An 11,322-nucleotide genomic window follows, 5' to 3' on the forward strand; every position below is an offset into this window, starting at 1 on the left:
CGCCCCTGTTTTCCAGAATAGGCTACTTCGTGCAGAAATTCCTGGCAACTTCTCGTAACAAGGGATCATGACATCATCCCCATTGTGTGGTTTAGCGTTACTAACTGGTATGTGATCGACTCTGAGGCCGCAAAAATATTTTTATAGGTATTTTTTTCTGGTTTCGTTAATAATTAAATAAGGTTATTCTGGAATGAATGTAAACACCAGGCTCTTTCACACTTTTCATTATTATTATTATTATTATTATTATTATTATTATTATTATTATTATTATTCTATATAGCACCACCGTATTCCATGACACATTGGTTAAACAGAATATCATATATAGTGCATCACACAAAAACTTGAACTTGAATATTATATTTTATCTCAGGCACCCTAATTGAAAACCTTATTATTTGTAATATATTAGTTATTGAATTGTGATTTCATTCATATAAAAGTTGCTGGATTGCTGCAGATGTACACAGATATATATGGCTCTATATAGTCCTTTGACTCTTCTTGAGTCTTAGATTTTGAGGCTGATCCTAGAGATTGAAAGATATATGACATGAGCATTCGTGGACTGGCCATCTGCCACTGGGGGGCATTTGCCTGGTGGGCTGCCGGCTGACATTGCGACACATGCCGGCGGCAAATGGGGGGCTGCAGTGCGTGGCCACTGGCGTGAGCCGTTGGCTGCCTGTTTGTCATCTGGTGGCCTCAGGGCCCCCCCTCGTCGTTGCCATTCAGGCATTGGATATAGGCAATAAACCCGTCCTAACTTTCGGTGGTGAATTGGGTGAATTGGGCATAAAAATAATGTATTAAAATAAAAGCTTTGTTGTTGCAGCATCTTCATTTTAAAAAAACATATTAAAAACTTTGCTTATTGATGTTGCTTGTAAAAAAAATTAAATAAAGGGAATACAATTGTAAACCTCAAAAAAAGTTATCTTTTAATGAGCCTCTTATTTCTCTCTTCAGTTCCAAGGAAATGATCTTTTATGTCTTTCCTAGGCTTCCAGCCAAGTTATCTATTCATTGACTAACATATATGCTTAACCGCAGAGCGACTACTGCTCTGATACTCCTCTCCCGAAACAACAAAGGAGGCTTGTACTATGTTTCTATGGGGGATATTTATCGCCTGGGGGCATTTTTACTATTTTATATGGCCAGCATAAAATACCATTGTTCTTTTTTTTTTTTTTTGAAGTTTTACGACGCAGGGTTATTCTTATATCGCTTGGAGTCATATAAAGATATGTTTTGTAATAGCAGATGTTATGGGTATGTTTTTTTTTTTTGTGCTTTAAATAACTTAAAAACCTATGAAGGAATCACTTTGAATAGATGCAATGCATGAACATGCCCAGATCATAGCTTCTCGGTATTTCTCGACATCTGGATTAATAAAAAAACACTGTTTTATATTTTTTAGAGCAAAGGCACTCCAACACATCAGTGACAGGATAGCAATATGTGATATCTTACTATAAACATCTCCTGGATTGCTAAATAGTGTTAAGTGCGCTCATGTGTGAGTTTATTTTTGTTTTGTTTTTTTAAAACAACACGTATGAACGTAAATCCAGTTCACCTGGCCCAGGAAATGCAATAATGTCGCCCCGGGCGAAACTGCTTACTGATAACACTATAGCATATTGTCATTCTCGGAGTATCACAACAACCCATTGCACTATATATTCAAGGCTAAGCCAAGACTAATCCCCCCCCCCACCCTTTCACCTGGATAAAAGGTTTAAGTGAAAGAATGAACAGCTTTGATACTTCATTTCTTTTTTTACACCAGGTTTGCAATTTGTACCTATAATCCTTTGTTCTAATAAATGAATTACCCAATATGTTTCTTATTTAAAATGAACAAATTAGTTTGCCCCTGGGAAACAAGTACTGATATATACCATATTGGCTCGAATATAGGCCGCACTTTTTCCCCCCACTTTAAGTCTTTAAAGTGGGGGTGCGGCCTATATTCTGGGTCTATCGCCCGACGCCCGGGACATGCAGTCCCGGGCGCCGGGCAGGCAGCAGGTTTAGGATACAGATCCCCCGCAGCGGTGCAGGGGACCTGCATCCTACTCCCCGATACGCTCAGACAGCCTCCCCTGCCAGCACTTTCCATGGGGGGGTGCCGGCACGGGAGGTTGTCTAAGCGCATCGTGCGGACGGTCACCGGCTGCGGCGATGCGGGTAAACAGCCTCCGGCAGCTAGAGGTTGTTTAGCCGCATCGCCGCAGCCGGTGACCGTCCGCACGATGCGTTTTACCTCCGCTGAGTGCCGGCACCGGAATTTGTATACGCGTATTGCGTAGATGTCCCCCGCCGGCCCCGCAAGACACCCGGGAGTCTGCTCTGGTAAGTCGGGGGGGGCAGAGTGGCAGCATATCTCGGGGGGGGGGAGGAGGACAGTGGCAGCATATCTCGGGGGGGGGGGGACAGAGTGGCAGCATGTTTTTTTGGTGCTTTTTTAAAGAAAAAAACTTTTTCTTTAAAAAAGCACCAAACTTTTAGGGTGCGGCCTATATACGGGGGCGGCCTATATCCGAGCCAATACGGTATATATATATATATTTATATATATATATATATATATATTTATATATATATATATATATATATATATATATATTTATATATATATATATATATATATATATATATATATATAATAAATGTGGAAATGGGCCAAACGAAGATAGAAGATTGAAGTTAGCAGATTGAAGAGAGAAGAAAAAATTCTGAACATGAAGAAGATGCAGAAGCGGAAGTAGTCGGCAGAAAAGTCAGGGAAACATTTAGAGTGTGAGAGAGATTATGCACGAGAATTAGATTGCGAGAGTGTGAGTGAATGTAGGCCCATGTATTTTGTAGTAAATTCTTGCCTCGTTTTCGTGGCTTCATATGAAAATGTTGTGGTTTTGTCCGAATGCATCAGTTGATCAGAGAGCGACTGGTATTGCCCCATATATATTTCCAGAATTATATCCCTTCAACAAGCCCTTTTCTAGTGTAGGTTTGGATTCATGGGAGGGCTTTCCCTATATGGTACCTTGTTTTCTGCCTAATAAAAATCCAGCTATTGTGAAATGTTAATATTTATAATGGAATTCCCATAGTTAGCAGAATGCTCGGTTGTATAGCGAGAGGTATTAGCAGTAGATAGAGGGAAGAGCTCATGCCGTTGTACAGAGGACCGCTGAGACCTCACTTGGAGTATTGTGTACAGTACTGGAGACCGGATCTCCAGAAGGATATAGAAATGCTGGAGAAAGTTCAGAGAAGGGCTACTAAAATGGTTTATGGATTACAAGATAAACCTAACCAGGACAGGTTAAAGGATCTTAACCTATATGGCCTGGAAGAAAGATGGGACAGGGGGGATATGATAGAAACATTTAAATACTTAAAGGGAGTCAACAAGATAAAGGAAGAGAGTTTATTTAAATGGAGAAATACTACCACAACAAGAGGACACAACCATAAACTAGAGGGGTAACAGTTTAAAAATAACATCAAGAAATATTACTTTACGGAAAGGGTAGTGGACGCATGGAATAGCCTTCCAACAAGTGGTATATGTTAATACAGTGAAGGCTTTTAAGCATGCATGGGATAGGCAAAAGGCTAAGCTAGACATAAGATAAGGCCATTGACTATGGAAAGTATTCAGAGGTTGGGCAGACTGGATGGGCCGAATGGTTCTTATCTGCCGTCACTTTCTATATTTCTATGTATTATTGAACTTCTGGGTTTACTTCATTGTCTTAATTGTGCTAAAGTTTTACTATGTGAGAATGCCAAACTATTATTTCTTGAATACACAAGGCAGCAAATATCCAATTTTTGGCACTTAGAATGACCTAAGTGTTTTATAACATTTAATTAGAACTATAAGAAAAGGTTGTTGCACTTAATAACCTTCGACTTTCACACTTTTCAAATGAACAATTCTAATATTTCAGGTTTTATATATTCAGCACCGAATAGTTAATGGAATGTTGTGGTAGCTTATTTTACAGAACGTTGTTATGCCATTAACTGTCTGAGCCCCAAAGCCTTATGGAATCTTTGAGACCCAAGACTTTCTTCTCTTTGAAAGGTTAGTGTTTGCTGTTATCTCCCATAAATAATGATCATGTGCAGGCTTCTCTCAATTTCAATATACATGTCGTCAAGTGAAGTTATTCTGCAGACTCTCCACGCGGTCAGATGACCTGGTAGTTATTCCGTGTGTTATAAAGCGACATGTAGTTAGCAGGTCAAAAGTCAAAATGTTCTTGTATGTACTGCTTAGCTTCATGTTGGACTTTCCTGAGAAAAAAAAAGATCTTGCCAGTAAAAGGGGCACTATCAGACTTGCCAGATTGCCTTAAATTAACACTCTATTGCCCCCTAAGCAGACCCACCAACAATTAATGCATACTAATCCCCTTAAGGACAATGGGCGGTCCCTAAACCCATTGAAAAATGTACGGGCTTTGTCATTAAGGGGTTAAATTGGCATTATTTAACTTTAATCAGTAAACAACAATTTTTGGAGAAGCTGCAGCTCCAGGGCACCCTCCCATTGGTGGTCAGGATTTCATGAGAGTTTCAGGAGCCTGAAGCAACCAAACAGCGGCAGGAAAGTGTTCCATTGAAACCTATAGGAGTACTTTCTGCACATTGCCCAAATCCCGTCCCCACCAGAACTGCTAAGCTGCTGCAAGCATAGCACTTGGCCCTTGTGTGCAAGAAGTCCCAACGAGCTGGGGTTGGGATGAAAAGACAAATGCATGAGGGACGCTCTGCTGGATCCCTCTATACATTTATAAGGGAGGAAGAAAGAGCTACTCATTCAGCTCATTCGCATTCAGCTCTCATTCACATTAATGTACGTTTGATATCTGGAAGATCCAAATTATTATTACTGCACAATGTACTATACGAATACCATTTTCCAATCAATATGCAGAAAATAACAGTCATTTCTTATGTTTAGCACTGGGACTAGTTAATTATTTAGCTATGTAAAAATATAAACGTGTGTATACAATGTTTCCGCTGAACTTAACACTATTTAAACTATTTTATTTATTTAATTATAATACACTTAAACGGTATCCAGGACCGAGATCTACATCGAGGCATGAATGCTAGACATGTACTGTTTGTACAGAATTGCAGGACGTTATGTCAAAGACAACAGCCGGTGCCAGCAATTATTTGGATTGCAGTCTATTTGTCAGATAAAATATCAGGTACGGAAATAGAACTACCTGTTGATATATAGAATAGCTGTAAAAGTCAAACTTCAAAACCAACTGATTTTCATTTTCATCCTTTTTTTATGATCACATTGTCTCACACATGTTGTATGTATTCCCAAATAACATAAAAATGAAGAGACATAGCATTAGATGGCAGATAAGGACTTTTTTCCGGCTCTAAATACATTGAACCTTGTTTGCTCTTCGGTCTTGTCTTACATTCAAGATATCTTTCTGTCTGGTATTAACCTCTACCACTTCTGCTGGGAGTCTGCCCTACTTATCTACCACCCTCTCAATGAAGAAACACTTTCTTATATTAGACATAAGGGAGAAATACATCAACAGTTTTATTTTCTGTTGTTTCGTTACGAGCTAAGAGGAAGATAGCAAAGTCTATTGTGGGCTGTTTACAAGGCGTCTCTATTTTTGCATAGAACATTTATAATGTATGCACAATTTCTTTTTCTTTTTTAATATACATATTAATGTGTGTTTTAGGACTAAAGAACTCGGATAAAACTCGGCAGTCATTCTGAAATGAGGGACATCAGTGAAACAAAGAGGGACAAAAGAATTTGGGTCCAAAAGTGGGACTCCCCATCCTATTGCGAGACACAAGTACCGTACTGGCTCGAATATAGGCCGCTTCCGATTATAGGCCGCACCCTTATAGTTTGGTGCTATTTTTAAGATTATTTTTATTATTTTTTTATTTATTAAACCTAAACTTTAGTTTTGCAACGTTGATGTAGATGCGGCAGACGTGAGCTCCACTTCCTGCACCAGTCTGCCTCATCTACATCAACGTTGGGAATAAAAAATCAGGGAGGAACTAAAGTTTCTGCTCGAGTTGCCGGGGGACCGCATTTTTGCCGAACCGCACTACAGAAAATGCTCTGCAGTCTTTTGATCCGGTCTTCCAGACACCCTGGAGAAGGTAAAAATGCTAAACCCCGATTATAGGCCGCACCCCCACTTTAAAGATTTAAATTATGGGGGAAAAGTGCTTCCTATATTCGGGCCAATACGGTATATAATCAAACTTAACCAGGCATTCAATTAATTACGTGGAAATTGTGGTAAAACAAAATTAAACTTGCCTTATTGCCTTATATTGCCTTATATTGTCATTAATTGGCATTTCTATAGGTGATCTAAATGGCTGCCCGAGACTGTGAGTTAGAAAGGGCTGGTGTGACTGTATGTTATCATTTTCTTCATTCAATAACAAAAAGTGATTTGCGTGCATAAAAAATGGAGGCTGTAAAATAATGGAGGCTTTAAATACTGTAAATTTGATTAAGACCTCAGTTGAGTGTATAAAATCAAGGTCTCACAATAGAAAAGCAGTGATTATCTGTACCTTGAGTATGCAGTACAACTTGCTGTGGCCTGGGGCAGTCCCCCAACATTGGTATGGTCCATACAGTCGGAACAATAAAGATGCAGAATTCACTACCCACAGAGGTTGTGCTATCAGATTCAATAGACATCTTTAAATATAACCTAGATGTACATCGATAGAATTGGTTATAAGGAGTCACCGTTGGAAATTTCTTCAATAAAGGTTTTTTTCTCCTTTATTATCAGCAAAGTTAAACTTGATAAACTTGCGTTATTTTTTTTAGTAAATGACTATGTTACTATGTAAGAATAAAGAAAACTCACAGAAATCCCATACAGGCTTCCAAGTATTACCTATACCTGCACCCAAAATGCAGTGAGTGGGACTATCTGTGATAACATAATTTAACGTTTTATTATCCCAAAAAAAACAAAAAAAAACTCAATAAGATAGTGGTCGTATCTGACGCGTTTCATCCATTTTGTTGGACATAGCCATAAGTATCTTTGACTAAGCCCAGCAAAGTAGACGAAACGCGCCCTCTATCTATGACCTCTATCTTATTGAGGATTTTTTGTCCTGTGCTAAAAAGTAAATATGAATTTTAACTTTTTTTTATTATGCGGGATTAAATTTGCATTTTTTTAGGTGATATAGGTACTACTTGTTTTTTTTTAGGTGATATAGGTAATACTTTGAAGCCTGTACGGGATTTTTGTGAGTTTTCTTTGATCTATATGATGGTTTGAGGCACCGTACCCAAGATACATTGTATCCAGGAGTCAAGAGTTGTAACCGTGGCGTTGCACCACTCTATTACTATGTAAGAGTAGACAGGGTTTCCTAACTATCAATGCCCCACAAAAATATATTTGTTAAGCACAATACTATCTAGAATTTAGGAGAAGTTCTCTCTCTCCTTATTACACAATTCCCATGTCACCGAGCATACTTTTGCCAAACAAAACACGTACTTACCAAGATGAAGTGGATCTCGATCGCCTCCCTTTTCACCGCAACATTGTAATTCAGTTAATAATTTGACATTCGACGCTTAATTAGCTCAGAACGCTGTACCAACTTGGCCATGTTTAAAATAGAAATCAGTGGGCGGCTGGCTTGTGTATATCTTTTGCTATTCGCTTTTACTTTAACAAGATTTATAAGATGTAAAATATATTATTTTGTGGATAGCACGGAGCTTCCTGTTTATGAGTCACTATTAATAGGAAAAGGTGGTAGATGACATTTTTCAGCTTTGAGAACTGATATAACTTTGTGTCGTTGGGCAAATGTTCACAAGGGTGGTCTGGCAATGACCTCTTGACTTTGTATAATGTTTGGCAGACATGTTCGAGACGAACAGTAGTTCATTTAAGAAAAAAATATCACTGAAAGCTTTTTTAATTGCCTTAATTTATGATAGACTGCACTTAGACTATTTGCTTGCGTCCTAGCACTAATAATATTTTCAATTGCTTATTAATCTGAACTGAATGCCTATTCAAACGCAAGCTGTCTTACGTTTCAAAACAGGAAATGCAAACAACCCGTCAGGACAGAGGAGACACATAATAATTTAACGTTACATACTAACATTTTTATCTCACTGGGTTCTGTGATTTGCAGAATAAGTGTAAGTATGGAAGAATGCTCATGTGATCCACATGCTCCCAATTTACTGTTAGAAAAGGAGGACATTTAACACTAAAACTGAATTAATTAGCGAATGTGAGCAACTGAGTCAAAACATGAAGGGTTAAACGAATCCATTAGTGTGTGTGGCGCAGGACAGACCAGGACATTGAGCTTCGTGTGCTAGTTAGTGTGGGCCAAGTATGCTTTCTTTGGAAGAGATTGTGGCAGTGTGAAAAGTATTTTACTTTCTCTGTCTCCCGTCTATGAAGAATACTAAAGATAAGCATTCTTATCGGTTACTTTTATTACATCAGCCATCGGCAAATATTACTTCAGCATACCCCCTAATATTTCAGGTCTCTCATTGCATTGGGAGAGTAGCTAGGAGGTTGGAGGGTGCATAGTCATACCTGGGGAATGGATGTGACTGAGTGCTGCTCCTCATGCCCAGAGAACTGGAGAAGGGAACTGGTGGAGACCCAAGAAAGCAGCACTTGGATATGTTGGGTCAAGCTTGGAGTGTTCTCAGGTATAGGGTTTAGGGTCTACTGTAATTAGAAAGTAGGTATCCTCCTGATAAATTTGCTATTCTCTTGGTACCAAGGAGCTACTAGCGAGGTGATAGGCCTGGCTAGTGAATAATATCCACACCCTTACTGAGAAGAAACAATTCCTAAGCCATGACGGTAGAAAAGGGTATCACAGTTCAATTAGTATCGACACATTTTTATCAATGCAATGTGTTCATTCAAGAGATCTAGTACATAATGGACAAACTCAGTATTTACATACACTACAAATAGGGATGCATAAGGTCACGTGGCTCTGGCCATATGCATTTGTTAGATACATTGTTAACTATCAAGTAGATTGTTTTAAACACTTAACGAATAGTTTAAAATGAGTGCGGTGGGGGGGTGAATTAGAGGGACGACAGAAAAAAAAATCTGGAAAAAAAAAAAAAAAATGAAAAGCAAATACTTTTCCCAAAAAAATAAACAGAGCTACTGACTGAAACACAAACAGTGGTAGAAGAACAAAAGAATGTTTGAGGTTTGATATTCTTTTAGTAGGAACATATGAGATATCAGAGCCAGAGAATACACAGGAGTACCACAGCTGTGCAAGCTATGTCATATACAAAGTTCATCATGCTATGGAAGGAGCCCACCTAGCATGCTAGATACTTTTAAACATATTCTAGAGAACTTTTTAAAGGTGCTGTTCCACCTACACTCTTTTAACACTTTGGTAACCAACTGCAGCATTAGAAACATAATTCCTTGTTGAATACAGAAACTTGTCAGAAAAGTAATTCTTTAACCAAATAAATCAGGACTTTTGCTGGGAACACTTAACTGCCATGAGATACAAAGTCAGGCACTGATTGGTTGTTGCCATGGAAACAGGAAAAGGCTTCTTAAAAGGGTTCTATGTTTTTGTGTAAGCTCAAGTGGCGGTTTCACGGATGGCCAGTCCGGATCTGGTAGTGTCTATAGACAAAGTGAAAATTCTTACAGTGTCATTGAAAATACAAGTGATTTATACAAGATATTATTTTTAAATCAGTAATAAATATGATTGCTTTTCAACCATCAAATGTGCCTTGTGAGAGCAATGGCTTAATTTTGAACAAGTTATGCTTTCATGCAATAAAAGCATTAAGGTCCCATAGAAAATGTAAAAAGATCTAGGGAAGACTGGTTGTCAGTGGTCTGTCCTTATTTCTCTCCATAAATGTCTTTCCCACTTAAACCCTCGGGTCGCTTAATTCCCTAAGTGCCTTCTTGCCCTCGTGTTATTTGGGTTTCAGAAATGGTGAGTTCCAGTGTCCTTCCTGTTTGGTCTATGCATTCAATTTAAATGTCTGCCATTTAGCAGAAAATATCAATTAACCTCACTATGATAGTGTCCTATATCTACATATGTATATATATATATATATATATTTTAATATTACAAATATTATTTTTTAAATAGCTTATGAATATATAATGATTTTTCAATATGCTTTCATATACATAATATATTGAAGAATTTTTATTTTACTGGTTTGTTTCTTGATGCACATTTACATTACAATTTTAATCAGAATTGTATTTTTCTGAACACCGTCAGTTATTTGTTTTTAAATGGGTGTTTAATTCTGTTAACGTTGAATTGTTCTAATTTAAACAACCCTTTCTATTTTCAAAAATATATATTTTTTTTATTTATTAGGATTTGTTGAGGAGACCATTGCGTACATATGAGTGCATGAGATTAATATGAACCAATGCTTACATACCATTATCTTCTTTAAAATAAGAAATCCAGTACTTTAAGTAGAGAAACATCTCTTCTATTGAATTTTCAATCCAGTAAAGGATTCAATTGAGTAGATAAGTTGTACTACCAGCATGCAATTACCATCCAACTTCCTTATTTCCATCCACTTACACGCAATTATAAAGTAATTACAATTGTAGAGATGAATAAACAGCAAACCACTCTTTCTTTTAAACATTATCCTTGATCTCTATCAACTAGGCTTTGCTCCTAACCAGCAGCAGATTTCACTCGAAACGTTTTGCCTGCCATCTGGTCGAATGAAAACATGTGGGTTCAAATCGAAAATGTTTGCCCTTGGCCTAGATGTTCCACGGAGAATTGTTTTGGAGAACCTCATACTTACTGAACGTTTGTGGCGAGCTAATATGCTCCTTAAAAAAAAAAAAAAAACACTAAAAAGTGTTAAAGCGGTTTATTTTTGCTGCAGGCTGAAATTAGATGAATTTATATTCACAGCGATTTACATTGTTTCTGTTGGACCTAAAAACTGATTTCAGAAGGGCTCTTGTGAAAGAACATTTATATTTTGAAATGATATTCTGTAATTTGGCTTATATGCCCCTTATTGACATTAAACGTGGAGTATACTGTTAAGTCTTCTGGTAAGTGGTAGCTCTGTGAATATAATAAAGTTAAGCTGTAACTGGAGATGTTAACTCATTTAGGTAACACTGCAATGTTATTATATATAATTTCGCTGAGGACTGAATTAGCAATGATTGGAGTTGGGAGAAAAGTCTT

Source organism: Spea bombifrons, chromosome 3 (genome assembly GCF_027358695.1).
Source record: "Spea bombifrons isolate aSpeBom1 chromosome 3, aSpeBom1.2.pri, whole genome shotgun sequence".
NCBI classification, from domain to species: Eukaryota; Metazoa; Chordata; class Amphibia; order Anura; family Pelobatidae; genus Spea; species Spea bombifrons.